The 14,302-nt window shown below is 36.8% G+C and overlaps 1 pseudogene; it reads left to right on the top strand.

Moving 5' to 3' along the window:
• Positions 1 to 10,954: 10,954 nt before the first annotated feature.
• On the top strand, positions 10,955 to 11,759 carry LOC100958891 (annotated as a pseudogene).
• The last annotated feature ends 2,543 nt before the right edge of the window (positions 11,760 to 14,302 follow it).

Here is a 14,302-nt window from a genome sequence, read left to right on the forward strand (position 1 = left end):
TTTTTTTTTTTTTTTTACCATATCCAGAATTCACAATTCCAGGAATTGAAGAAGGTAAAGCAGGAGTGGTACCACTATTACCCCTAGTGACCAACTAGCAAAGTTTTGCTTCCTGTCCTTGTACTCTTATGCTCTGCCAGCTTAGAGGTCTTAGTTCCAGAGGGAAGGATGGTTATACCAGAAAACATAATAATGATTCCACTGAACTAGAAGTTAAAATCTGGCCACTTTGGAAACCTTATGCCTCTTAATTACCAGACTAGGAAGTTTATTATTACTTACTGACTGTAGTTATTGATTCTGATTACCAAAGGGACTTTGGACTGCTTCTCTATAATGCAAATAAGAACCAACATATCTGGAATATAGGAAATCCATTAGGGCATATCTTAGTATTACCATATTCTGTGATTAAAGTCAATGGACAACTATAACAACTCAATCCAGCAGAACTACAAATAACCCAGATCTTTCAGAAATGAAGTTTTAGGTCACCCCACCAAGTAAAGAACAATGACAAACTGAAGTGCTTATTGACAGCAAAGGGAATATTGAATGAGTAGCAGAAGAAAGTAGTTGTAAATACCAGCTATTAATATGACTATATGACCAGCCACAGAAATGAAAACTATGATTGTGGTGAGTATTTTTATTTATTTTTGTTATAACTGTTTGTGTATGTGGGTAGTATGTGTGAAAAACAAATATATATTTTTTCTCTCTCTTATCTCCTATCATACAGCCAAGTTAAATTCAATTTATATTATTGTTTATAATTATTTTTAATTTTATATCACTGTATTTCAACCGTAGGATATAAAAGAGAAGAATGAACATTATATGAGAACTGTGCCTCTTTTCTCAGCCACCTCTATCATTGTCCATGTCATTCTTCTTCTTCATTGCCCATCTTCTGGTGAAGTGTTAGTTAGTTTTCATTTATATTCAGGATAGTTTTATTATGTTAGGCAGAATTATGACCTTGTTATTGTTTTTATTTCAAGATTAAATATTGTTTAAGAAGATGTTTATGGGTACCAAGTCAACAAGGAGTAAACTAGTGATGGTTAATTTTATGTACCACCTTGGCTGGGCCATGTTACCCAGATATTTGGTCAAATACCAGTACAGATGTTGCTGCAAAGCTATTTTTCTTTTATGATTACTATTAACTTATTTTCTATTTATTTAAAAATTATTTTTAAATATTTAGGGATATATATATAATTTTACACATTTATAGGGTATATCACTCTATATGTCAGTAGACTTTGTAAAGCATATTATGCTCCATAGTTTAGGTGAGCCGCACCTAATCAGTTGAAGGGCTTACAAGAAAAAAACTTCGTAAGATTCCCCAAGGAAGAAGAAATTCTATCGCCAGACTGCCTTGGTACTTGACATTTTAATACTAGCTCTTTCCTGGGATGCTAGCCTGCTTGCCTACTCTATAGATTTTGGACTTCTAATTATCACATGAGCCCGTTCCTTAATATCTCTCTCCATACACATAAGCACCCTACTGGTTTTGTTTCTGTGGAGAACCCTCATGAATACAGCACTTCAATTTCTATTCATTTTGTTGTGCCTTGAATAATAATAAGGCTGAGAATCTTCTCATATGTGAGGTAGTAGCACATCCTGGTTAGAAGTAGGGATTCAGTAGTCACATAGCCTGTGTTTAAATCTTGCTCTTGCCACTTTCTAGCCATGGCTTCACTGTGCCTCAGTGATCTTATGTTTAAATTCAATTACATATTAACATTGAGTACATTGGATAATTGCCTTTCAATTTTTGTGATATTTTTTTACTAAGAATAATGTACTTCAACTCCATCCTGGATATTGCAAAGGATGTGAAGTCACCATAGTATTCCTTGGTGTGTATTTGTTAATCCATGCATTTAGGTTGTTTCCACATTTTGACGATCTTAAATTGAGCTGCAATAAATAGTCTAGTGAAAATGTCCCTACGATAAAATGGTTTTTTTTTTTCTTCTGGGCAGATGCATAGTAGTAGGTTTGCAGGTTCAAATGGGAGATCTAATCTGAGATGTTTGAGGATTCGCTATACTTTTTTCCAAAGAGACTGTATTAACACATGACAATTGAAGTTGAGGGGAGTGGTACTGAGGGAGAAGGAGGGGGTGAGGGTGCGCTCACTGAATGGGCATGGGGTCAGGGTGTTTGGCACACTTTTTGTGTCTGGGACATAACCATAAGAGGGACTCTATCTAATAAAATCAAAATATTTTGACCTGGTTGTTTGTTTGCCCCCTCACACTAACTGAAATAAGTTTACTTCTCAAAAAAAAAAAAATCCACTATAAAGCTTTAAGTAGAATGCTATGTATCACCTACTTACTGCTATTCTTAAATATATGGTTATGTTTTCATAGAAAAATTTCTGAAAACAATATATACATATATATTTAATGATTACCAGTACTTACCTATGAGTACTAGATTTTTAAGGATTTCTAATGACTTTTTTTCCTTCTTAAAATTTCTATTTTTATCTACAGTGAAATTTCTTGGTTTGGGAATTAAAAAATAATGATAAATATCCCCAGTCTTTCCCATAGGAAAGTGAGTCAGCATCAAAATATGGAACATTCCTAAACTAAGGGAATTAGGTAATAGGGTGATAACAGAACTAATTTATGAATATATCCACATGACTATCCCTACTGGGCAAGTTTTGGAAAACTGTAGATGCCAGGGGCAAACTGCAGATGACCAGTGTAAGTATGTCTTTCACATAAACTTTACATTCAGAAGTCAGACCATGTCTCCATGTCCCAGGGGTCCAGTGAAAGTCATGAGATAAAAGTAGTTTCACAACAGGCTTGTCTCTGTACTGTCCCAATGAATTCCCTTGAATTGACAGCAGCCTCCTATATTTCTCACCTTCTTAGGCAAGCAGTGACTGCCACAGACCTGGGAAAGTGGGTGGAGCTATATGAAATCACCACAGCTATATGAAATCACCACAGCTTCCAAGATGTGGTAAAGTGGATGGCAGTGGTGGTGGTGGTGGTGGGAATCCTTACACAGAGGGACGCAGGGAAAAGTTGAGTCACAGTATCATTCAGCTCAGGAGCCCAGGAACAGTTCACACATGCCAAATAAAACACCTGTAAAGTGTATTCCTTGCACAACTACAAAGAAAGGTATACACATGTCCAGCCCTCGTAATATAAAATCATATCAGGTTTGAAATGGAATGCATCTCTAGACCAACCATGGGATTTGGGTAGCAGTCTGGGCACATGAAAACTAATTTTCTGGCTCAGCGCCTGTGGCTCAACTGGCTAAGGCTCCAGCCACATACACCTAAGGTGGTGGGTTCAAACCCAGCCCGGGCCCACCAAAACAACAATGACGGCTGCAATCAAAAAATAGCCAGGCGTTGTGGTGGGCACCTGTGGTCCCAGCTACTTGGGAGGCTGAGGCAGGAGACTCGCTTGAGCCCAGGAGTTGGAGGTTGCTGTGAGCTGTGATGCCACAGCACTCTACCCAGGGGGACAACTTGAGGCTCTGTCTCAAAAAAAAAAAAGCAAAAAAACTAATTTTCATCAGATTAGGTTACAGACATACAAGTCTAGATGACTAACAGTGTAAATGAAAGACAGTAAATTGGGCCTAGGCAAACAGAGAGAGATTTCATAGTTGGGATACATCAGGAAATTGTTTTGAGCTAGACAGTATTTGAAAACGCTAAAATTTTGAATATATGGTGGGGGGCTGAGGCCAACATATAGAAATGGCTACTCATGGTTCTACAGGCTAAGATGGATCTGGAATCCAGGTCTCCTAATTTAAGTCTGTCAGAGAGCAGACCCTTCTTTATACTCCACTATTTTATACTTTCTGTTTTCTGGGATTCAATAAGAGGATACTATTCCAACATGAAAATGGAAGGCAATGTCAAAGAGCAGCCCAATTATAGCCCAAGAATATGGGGACGGGGGAGAGGGAGGGGAGGGGAGGGGAGGGGAGAGGATGGGTGGTGAAGGGTGATTGGTGGGACCACACCTATGGTCCATCTTACAAGGGTACATGTGAATCTTTCTAAATGCAGAATATAAATGTCTAATCTCAATAACTAAGAAAATGCCATGAAGGCTATGTTAATCAGTTTGGTGAAAATATTTCAAATTGTATATAAAACCAGCACACTGTACTCCATGACTGCATTAATGTACACAGCTATGATTTAATTTAAAAAAAGGAAGGCAAAAGAGGAAGATAAGGAAGTACGTAAAACATAAAATAATGAGAGGAGTAATATCAGTAAAAATATTAGGTGTTTTAGACTAGGAAACTCTAGGCCCTTGTTCATGCATAAAAATATCATAAAAACAACTAGAGGTTGACAAAATAACTTTATAGGAGACCTGGAAAATGGTCACATGTCTACAGCAACCAACTGAATGTAGAAAAAAATATCACATTCAAAAGATAGGAAAATGTTATGGAATTTTTACTTATCCTTTCCTCACCACCTTCCTGGTGTAGGAGAGTCTTGCTCTGGAGGAGATGATAGCCAAATTCCTAGTTCCCTCCCTCAAATGGAAGGAAGCAGGGATGATCTTATTTGAAACATTCTAACCTTTCTAGGGGATTAAAGAACTAACTGGTCTTTATTTTGCCTAACTTGGAGCTCATGTGGGAAAGGTGGTGGAAATTGCTCACGAAAACTGCAGGGAAACTACAGACCCACAGAAGCTGGAACAAGAGATTACAAGTGGAAACATGCAATAAGCTAACTCCAACCCCAAAGAGGATCTGGGATAAGACTCTTTATAGAATAAAGACATTTAAATGCAGTCAACTGTAAAGGGAAATTGAAAAAGTTGTATGCGGGCCCCCAAAAGATACACGCACAGAAAAGACCTGAGCAAATCTTATGCTTTCATTTTGTGCTGATTCTTATGCTAAGGACAAGCTCAGCTAATCAGTGAAGAACTATTATACTATGGCACAAAGTAGGTCTGTAAATATTAAAAGATATTGCTATTATTTCAAATATCTAATCTTCAACAAGAAAATGACAAGGGTAGTTTCAAAATATTTTCTCCCCACTCTTTAGGTTGACTCTTCAATTTGTTCATTGCTTAGTTTGCAGTGTAGAAGCTTTTTTAGCTTGCTGTAATCCCCTTTGTCTATTTTTGATTTTGTTGCCATGCTTCTGAGGTCTAGCCCCCAAAATCTTTGTCCAGACCAATGTTCTGTAGTGTTTCCTCATTTTTTTTCTCCTAGTAGGTTTGTAGTTTCAAGCCTTACATTTAAGCATTTAATCCATTTTGATTTGATTTTTTTATATGGTAAGAGATAGGGAGTGGGGTCTATGTTCATTTTTCTACATGTCTATATCCAATTTTCCAATTAGTATTCATTGAAGAGATTGTCCTTTACCGAAACTATGTTCTTGGTGTCTTTTCGAAGTGAGTTAACTGTAAAGATACAGATTTATTTCTGGGTTGTCTGTTTTGTCCCACTGGTCCATGTGTCCATTTTTATGCTATCTTGGTTATTATAACATTCTAGAATAATTTGAAGTGAGGTAGTGTGATGCCTACAGCTTTTTATTCAGGATTCCTTTAGTTATTCCAAAAGGAGATTAATAAATTAAATATATAAAGAACTGAATGGAATAACAAGAATCCAAGTAATATTAATTTAAAAGTGGCAAAGGACCTGAATAGATACTTCTCAGAAGAAGATAGACAAATGTCCTACAGTTATCCGGGGAAATGCTCAACATCACCACTAATCATTAAAAAATGCAAATCAAAATCAAAATGAGGTATCATCTCAGGCTAGTTAAAATCCCTATTATTAAAAAGGGAGAAAATTGGCCAGGCACAATGACTCGTGCCTGTAATCCTAGCACTCTGAGAGAACAAGGCGGGTGGATTGTCTGAGCTCATGGGTTCAAGACCAGCCTGAGCCAGAGGAAGACATTATTTCTAAAAATAGCCAAGTATTGCAGTGGGCACCTATAGTCCCAGCTAGTTGGCAGGCTGAGGTAAGAGAATTTCTTGAGCCCAAGAGTTTGAGGTTGTTGTGAGGTACGACGCCATGACACTCTACCAAGGGTGACAAAGTGATATTCTGTCTCAAAAAAAAAAAAAAAAAGACAGAAAATAACAAATACTGTCAAGGATGCAGAAAGTATACTCAGATACTGTTAGTGGTAATGTAAAGTAGTACAGCCATGATGCAAAAACAGTATGTAGGTTCCTCAGAAAACTAAAAATGAAACTACCATATGACCCAGCAATCGTATCATTGGGTATATATACAAGAGAAAGAAATCAGCATATTAAGAAGATATCTGCAGTCCCATGTTTGTTGCAACACTGTTCACAATAGCAAAGACATGGAATCAAACTAAGTCTCCATCAGTGGATAAATATATAAAGAAAATATGGTACATATAAAAATGGAATATTAATTAGCCACAAAAGAATAAATACCATCATTTACATGGATGAAACCAGAATTCATTATGTTAAGTGAAATAAGCCAGGCACATAAAAACAAAAATTACATGTTCTCACTCATACATGGCAGTCAAAAAAATGGCTCTCATGGAGGTGGAGAGTAGAATGGTGGTTAACAGAAGCTGGAAATGGTAGGTGGAAGGAGGTGATGAAGAGAAGTTTGTTAATGGGCACAAAAATACAGTTAGATAGAAGAAATAAGTTCTAGTATTTGACAGTACAGTAGAGAGATTATAGTTAACAACAACTTATTATACATTTCAAAATAGCTAGAAGAGAAGAATTGTTATGTTTCCAATTGTTATGTTCCATTTGTACAAACAAATGTTTGAGTGATGATTATCCCAATTCCATGATTTGATCATTATTTTTTAAAAAGAATTTTTTCAAATCTAAAGACATATAAATAAATAAAAAATATGACCATTCAAAGGCTCAAAATAAACTGACAAAAACTGTTTTTGATGGGGTGGCACCTGTGGCTCAAAGGAGAAGTGCATCGGCCCGTGTACCTGAGGTGATAGGTTCAAACCTGGCCCTGGCCAAAAACTGCAAAAAAAAAAAAAAAAAAAGAAAGAACACAAACAAACAAACAAACAAACAAACAAAAAAAACTGTTCCTGAGGAATCCATGACATTGGACTTACTAAACAAAAATTTTGAGACAACGTCTTATATATACTTGAAGAGATAAAGGACAAACCTTGACTAAGGAATATATATGTTCTCAAATACTTGATACAAAGGAATATATATGTTCTCAAATACATATATAACTATGTCTCACTGAGACAGTCTCACTGAGTCACCTGGGTCGAGTACTGTGGCATCATAGCTCACAGCAACCTCAAACTCCTGAGCTCAAGCTACCCTCTTGCTTCAGCCTGTAACTGGAAGTACAGGCACCTGACACAATGCACAGCTAATTTTTTGATTTTTAGTAGAGACAAGGTCTTGATTTTGCTCAGACTAGTCTTAACTTCTGATCTCAGGCATTCCATCCACCTCAGGCTCTCAGAGTGCTAGGATTACAGATGTATGCTGCCACATCCAGCCAGCAAAAAATATTTAAATAAAATGAGAATATTTATAAAGAGACAGAAAAAAATGAAAATTTTGGAGCTGAAAAACAGAATAGCTGGATTGAAAAAATCATTGAGGGGTTGTCGTTGGGCAACTATAACGTGAACTTTATCTAACAAACATAAACAATGTAATCTAAATGTATACACTTATGTTAATCTGACATAAAAATAAATAAAAGAAACATTTACTATTGGGGTTTAGCAGGAGATTTGAGCAGGAAAAATGGATCGGCAAACTTGAAGATAGACCATTTGTAATCGTTGAGTCTGTGGAGCAGAAAAGAAAAAGAGTGAAGAAAAATGAACAGAGCCTAAGGGCCTTTTGTGACAACACTGAGCCAAACAATATAAGCAAGAAAGGAGATACATGAGTCAGAGGAGGCTGTGTGATTCTGTGCTTATAGGCAACTCTCAAACTTAACTGGCTTATTTCTTGCTGCTATTATAAGTCCATGGCAGGTGCAGGTCCTTCATGAGATGGTGGATGCTGGAGTCAGAACAACTGTCATTAGAATGTGTTGGAGACCCAAAATGATGGAATAGCCACCATCTGGAAAATGGTCAGCCACTGTACCAGATGGGAAAAGTGCTCTGGACATTCTCAAACCAAAAACCACAATAACACATGTCTTTCATGACCCATAGACCAAAGATAGTCACATACACTGGCCCTGCCCAAATGAAGGCAGTCAGGAAGGGCAGTTCTATCAGACATAGAACACAGGTGAAACACAGGGTACAGGGGAGAATGAAAACACTTGGTAAACTGAAGAACTAACTGCTATGTGAAAGAATTGAAGCTTGGAGAGACTAAGTACTTGCCTAAAATTACCTCAGCCATAAGTGACAGAACTAAGATCTGAAACCATACAGGTATGATTTAAAGTTTACAACCTTTCTACTCCTTCCTGCATTGTATTCTATTCTCTTAAAGGAAGTTCATATATATTAATAATGGAAATTTCTTTATTTCAATGATGCAATCCCCTCATCCTTAATCATCTGCTATTCTAGCAGTTGAATAGGTAAGATAGCATTGGTTAAAACGCCAATATTGATAAGCTAAAGGTCTTTACCAAACATGTGAATGTACAGGATATTTGAATATCCATTGCATTTCAGTATAAAAATTACAAAAGTAAAATTTAGTGGCAGATGAAAACATGTCTGTTTATCATTAACTGAATAAAAATATCTTCATATCTTTCTCCTATTGTCAAAGAAAATGATAAAGATAAGAGCAAACATTAATGAAACTGGTAACAGATATGATAGAGTTGAATAAAAATGATAGCTGTTAGTGCTACAGAAATAGACCTGCCATTTGATCCTATACTTCTTTTATTAGGTATATACCCAGAAGATAAAGAATCACATTACAATAAAGATGTTTGTATCAGAATGTTTACTGCAGCCCAATTCATAATTGCCAGATCATGGAAGAAGCCCAAATGCCCATCAATCCATGAATGGATCAATAAATTGTGGTATATGTACACCATGGAATACTATGCAGCCCTAAAGAAAAGATGAAGACTTTACCTCCTTCATGTTTACATGGATGGAACTGGAAAATGTTCTTCTTAGCAAAGTATCACAGGAATGGAAGAAAAATTATCCAATGTACACAGCCCTTTTATGAAACTAATTTATAGCTCTCAAATGAAAGCTACAACTTAATTGTAGCCCAAGAATATGGGGAGGGGGTAGGGAAGCGGAGGGGAGAAGGTCAGCCGGGTGGTGGGAGGGTGATTGGAAAGATCACCTATATATCTGTCAAACAAGAGTACAAGTGAACCTTTCTAGAACTAGAATATAAATGTTTTGACACAATGACTAAGCAAATGACATGAAATCTATGTTAACCAGCTTGATTAAAGTATTTCAAATTGTATATGAAAACACTACACTGTACCCCATGTTTGCATTAATGTATACAGCTATCACTTAATAAAAAAATTAAAAAAAAAGAAAATAAAGAAACATGGGCCAATAAAATTAGAGATAAGGCACAAGTCAGCCATTTCAGAATGAAAAAGATGTTATGCCTAAAGTTACAGTAAAGACTTAAAAAAAAGATAGTATTATTAAAGTTAATACTTTAAAATATGATGACATTTTGAAAATTCAGATTAGAAAGATAAATCCGAGGGGAAAATATTACTTTCCAGACTGCAGAAATAGAAAATTTTAATATCATTAAAATATTCCTGACAGGAAATACATATAAATGCAGAATTATAAGCCAATCTCAAATAATTACATAAATGTAAAAAATATATAAATCTATCAATATCAGACTACATTCAATAATAGCTAAAACAAATCATACAATATGAAAAAGTTTTAAAGGTACCTCTAATCCCAAGTTTGCAAAGTTGGCTTAACATTTTAAGACATTCATGCAATGTTGTTTAACACATCAATATAATAAATAAGGAAAGAGACAAGAACAATTACAACAAAACATATAATAAAAAGGTATGCAATAAATTTAAAAATCAATCAGGGTTAAACAAGAACAAAAATAATTCTTAGTATATCAGAAATAGATATTTATTTAAACTGACAGTGAGTATACACAAAATAAACTATATCAAACAAAATCTTTAATAGTGAAATTTTTTATTTTTGAGACGGAGCCTCAAGCTGTCCCCCTGGGGGACACTGGCTTCACTGCTCACAGCAACCTCCAACTCCTGGGCTCAAGCGAGTCTCCTGCCTCAGCCTCCCAAGTAGCTGGGACCACAGGCACCCGCCACAACGCCCGGTCATTTTTTTGGTTACAGCCATCATTGTTGTTTGGCAGGCCCGGGCTGGGGATTCGAACTCGCCACCTTAGGTGTATGTGGCTGGCGCCTTAGCCGCTTGAGCCACAGGCACCGAGCCTAATAGTGAAATATTAAAAACATTCTCTTTAAATCAGAAAAGAGACAAAGATGACTTGGATGACCACTTCTGTTCAACATTGTACTGAGGCCCTGGGGCAATGCTGTAATCCAAAATACATACATGTGTACATTAAAAATGTATAAAAGTGAAAAATAAAGCTGTCACTATGTCACTATGATTTGATTATCTTCATTAAAATTTAAGATCAGCTACAGAAATTTGAAGTTAATAATAGAGATTAATAAATTGATTGAATGTAGTACTAATAGACACAAAATAATTGTAACAAATAGAAAAGAATCACAGTAGATGAGTAAAAAGGGTGATAGACAAAAGTGCAGGCACTAAGACCACAAGGCATTCATTTCCTCCTATGGTGTATGTGGACACAGGAGGAGAGCCCCAGAGAGAGGAGGTGGGAGTGGAGGTGCACAGAACACGTAGTGACTCCAAAGATCAGCCCCAATGAACATGTCAGTGTTGACTTTACAAGAATATGAATTCAAAAAGCAGTTCAACAAGAACAAAGCCATCCAATGGATGCAGGAAAACTGAAAAAAAAAAATCGTTCCTGTTTTCTGCTCTGTATGCTGCCTTTATATTTGATGGTTGACACCTAATGAACAAACGGGCAAATGGGTAAAGTTTGAACTGAGGAAGCCATTAGTGCTCTGGTCTCTGACACTCACAGTCTTCAGTATATTTGGTGCCTTTTGAACTGGTGCTTATATGGTGTACATTTACCGAAGGCCTGAAGCAGTCAGTTTGTGACCAGAATTTTTACATTGGACCTCTCAGCAAATTCTGGGCTTATGCATTTGTGCTAAGCAAAGCACTGGAACTAGGAGATATGATATTCATTATTCTGAGGAAGCAGAAGCTGATCTTCCTGCACTGGTATCACCACATCACTGTGCTCCTGTACTCCTGGTACTTCTACAAACACATGGTTGCTGGGAGAGGATGGTTCATGATTATAAACTATGACGTGCACTCCGTCATGGACTCCTACTACACCTTGCTGGCCATGGGGTTCCGAGTCTCCAGGAAATTCGCCATGTTCATCAACTTGGCGCAGATCACACATATACTGATTGGCTGTGTCATTCGTTACCTGGTCTTCTCCTGGATGCAGCCTGACCAGTGTCACTCTCACTATCAGAATATCTTCTGATCCTCGCTCATGTACCTCAGCTACCTCGTGCTCTTCTGCCATTTCTTCTTTGAGGCCTACATGGGCAAGATGAGGAAAACAGCAAAGGCTGAGTAGTGTTGGGACTGAGGAGGAAGCCATAGCTCAGGGTCATCAAGAAAAATAACAGACAAAAGAAAATGGCACAAGGAATCACATATGGTGCTGCTAAAACAAAACAAAACATAAGGAGCAAACACAAACCCAAGGCAGCTCAGGGATAATTAGGTTGACTGAACACAGTAAGTTTATAACCTTTTTTGGGTGAGGACTCACTGTGTGCACCTCCATCTCAAAGTACCTGCTGGGAGACACACACCCTTCTTTGTCTGTCAACTCTATGACAAAGGAGAGCAAACAGGTGTCAGAGGCAGAGAGACACTAGTAGAAGGCAAGCAAAGACTATTGTTAGCAACATGACATGAAAAGATACCTTTACTAACTGTTATATTTCTCTAAGGATGAAAGAATTTTACTTTAAAAACTGTGAGCACACACACACACACACACACACACACACACAATCCTTTCTACCTTTTAATCAACACCAACCTGGAGCCAATAGAAAATATGAAAATGAAAGAGACACAGAAAGTGTATCTAGAATGATAATGCTTTTCTAGAAATTAAGGCCTTTTTAAGAAAGATTAGTCATTGTAGCTCCATGAGAAAAGATGTCTTAATCATCCTAATCCTTTATAAGAACAGATATAAACAATTATATTTCCACTTAAAAAAAAAAAAAAAGAGGACTATTCACTGCATAGCTTCAAGCTAGTGAGTTTGCCAAAACCAAAAGGGGGCACAATACTTTCCCAAGGCTCTTCCTGGGAGGATGGAAACAGTGCAGCCCAGGTCCCAAAGGGGCAGCTCCATCCCAGAGCATTTCTGATAGTTGAGCTATACTTTGTACTCTTAAACAAGATAGGCAGGAATATCCTTTCCTTCAGTGGCCCCAGGCTTTTGAACAGAAGAGTGAATGTAGAATGGAAAAGATAAAAACTCATCCAAAACGGATTGCAAAACAGATTCTGTACTATCTGAACAAAGGCCCAGCCCAGTACCCTTCTTGAGCTGGGAAAGGGAGAGAAACAGTGGAGAAAGAGGTGAGCCACCCATCATGTCCATAACCAATATACAACCCCCTCCCTATTTGACTTCATAAATACTCCTAATTTTCCAAACTAAACCCTGTGGGACAGTGTATTTTCTATATTTTTTGTGAATTTCAAAAAGAAATCTGCAGGGCTTTTCTTGATACTGGGTTAACACTGTTTCTGCATCATCTGCATTTGCAGCCCAAGCAATGTAGAGGTGTTTAAAGTGCCCTCTGCTGGCTGAGTGGAGCATGGCAAGTTTGGCTGAAAATTGACAATAAAGGGCCCCGGATAGACTTAACCCTCCCCAAATTTTAAATGACATAAAATACTTGTCATACTTTAGCCAAATCAGAAGACATCCATCCTGCTTCAAGTCAGCTTCAGAAATTTTTAAAAAGGGACTTTAGCTCTGGAACTCAAAACTCAATTTATTAAGAGCAATATTCTTTAAAAAAACAAAAAGCTAGGTAATTATCATCTGTAATATTTCAGTCCTTTATAAGCCAAATAAATGTTTCAATGTTCCTAGTATTTCAAAGAAGCAACTATAAAGTTGTTCAATGTGACATAATAGTATTATAATTGGTTAAGTAGCTTAATGATTAGGTAAACTAGATAAAAGATTAGGGGCTATCACACTGCATAGATTATACACACCTACATGCACACAAATGTGAAGGACACTGAACTTCAGATCTCAAATAAATAGAAACATTTTCTGCCTAGCAGAAAAAGAAACTGTTGTTTATCTTTCTTGCTTTATTTGACAGTGTACAGTAAAAGGGATTTTTCAAATTATTTTTATATTGTTTTAGCTTTGATTGTGCTGTCATTTATAAAACAGAGCTGCTCTGCTTTTCTGTCAGAGATGGCAAGGGCTTTTTCAGCATTTCGTTTATGTGGGAATTTAAAAAGAATAAAGTTTTAATCCATTCTGTGTGAAACAAAAAACTAAGAAAAGAACAATCTTCATTGTGAATATATCATTTACAATAGGCAACACTACGTTTTGTGAAATACGAGTATACAATGAATGGGCTCACTAGCCAACTATTCCAACACTCTTAAATGCTCTTATATTTTTTCCTGTACTATGGAAACTAGCCAGATATCTGTTGCATACAAGAAATGAACCTTATTTTAAAAGACAAGCGTAGACTCACGGTGAAGAGATGGTCATCTATTTTTCAGGCTAATGGAAAGCAGAAAAAAGCAGGTGTTGCAATACTATTTGCAGATACAATAGGTTTTAAATCAACAAAAGTGAGCAAGGACAATGATGGTTACGTTATATTTGTTAAAGGTAGTACTCAATATGACAAGATTTCAATTATCAATATTTATGCACCCAATCAGAATGCACCCCAATTTTTAAGAGACATTTTAACAGACATGAGCAACCTGATTACTCCCAGCTCCATCATAGTCGGAGATTTTAATACCCCTTTAGCAGTGCTGGACAGATCATCCAACAAGAAGCTTAGCAAAGAACTTCTAGATTTAAACCTAACCATTCAGCAT

The sequence above is a fragment of the Otolemur garnettii genome, unplaced genomic scaffold, assembly GCF_000181295.1.
Source record: "Otolemur garnettii isolate 467f Iridium unplaced genomic scaffold, OtoGar3 scaffold00355, whole genome shotgun sequence".
In the NCBI taxonomy this organism is placed as follows: Eukaryota; Metazoa; Chordata; class Mammalia; order Primates; family Galagidae; genus Otolemur; species Otolemur garnettii.